The following is a 1,180-nucleotide window of genomic DNA, read 5'->3' as shown; positions in this document are numbered from 1 at the left end:
TTTTATTGGGCTCTTATGGATCTGGAAAAGGCTTATGAAAGGGTACACAGGAAGGCATTGTGGGAGATTTTGCAGATATACGGGATAGAAGGAAAGCTTTTAGGAGCTGTCAAGAGTTTTTACGAGAGTAGTAGAGCGTGTGTCAGGATTAGAAATAGAGAGAGTGCGTGGTTCGAGGTAAATGCGGGACTTCGTCATGGTTGTGTTGTGTCGCCCTGGCTGTTCAATTTATACATGGATGGGGTGGTGCGAGAGGTAAATGCAAGGGTGGTGGGTCAGAGATTGGAGATGGTTAAAGAAAATGGAGAAAAGTGGAAAGAAAGCCAGCTGTTGTTTGCGGACGACACTGTACTTGTGGCGGGATCAGAAGAGGGAATGAGGAAGTTAGTGACAGAGTTTGGGAGGGTGTGTGAAAGAAGGAAGTTGAATATAGATGTGGGTAAGAGTAAGGTGATGAGATGTACAAGCAGCAGACTGGAAGTGAGTATTAAGGAAGAGAGGCTGGAGAAAGTGGATAGTTTTAGATACTTGGGTGCGAATGTGGCATGAAAGGGAGGAGTGGAGGTGGAGATAGAATGTAGATTGATAGAAGCGATTATTGCCATGGGGGATTCAAAAGTGTAATGAGAAATAGACATTTGGGAATAGATGCTAAGAGGAGGTTTTATGAAGGAGTGATTGTACCGACAGCATTGTACGGGGCAGAAACATGGAACATAAGATAAAGAAGAGAGAAGTTTGAATGTGTTTGAGATGAGGTGTCCGAGAAGTATGACAGTGGTTACTAGGCTGCATAGAATGAGAAAGGAGGAGGTGAGTAGGAGAACGGTGGTAGAAAGTGAGTTGGGAGATAGAGTGAATGAAAAAGTATTGGGATGGTTAGGACACATGGAAAGAATGAGTGAAGAAAAACTAGTAAAAGAGGTGTGGAAGGCAGATGTGGAGGGAGTGAACATGAGTGGGCGACCGAGGATGAGATGGATGGATGGATGGGGTGAAAGGGGCTTTGGGGAAGAGGGGAAAGTCTGTTGTGGAAGGACGGTAGAGGACAGAAGACAGGGGTGAATGGAGAATGTTTGCATATGGATGATGTTCTGATGCATTAGGTGGAATGGGTGGGGGATAGAGGATGAAAAAGTATGTGTGAAAAAAATTGACGCAGCCCGAAGGAATTTTTCCC

This window comes from Oratosquilla oratoria, chromosome 35 (genome assembly GCF_046742065.1).
Source record: "Oratosquilla oratoria isolate Oo_2021 chromosome 35, ASM4674206v1, whole genome shotgun sequence".
Taxonomy (NCBI): Eukaryota; Metazoa; Arthropoda; class Malacostraca; order Stomatopoda; family Squillidae; genus Oratosquilla; species Oratosquilla oratoria.
The sequence above is the reverse complement of the archived record's forward strand: the minus strand, read 5'-3'. Positions refer to the sequence as shown.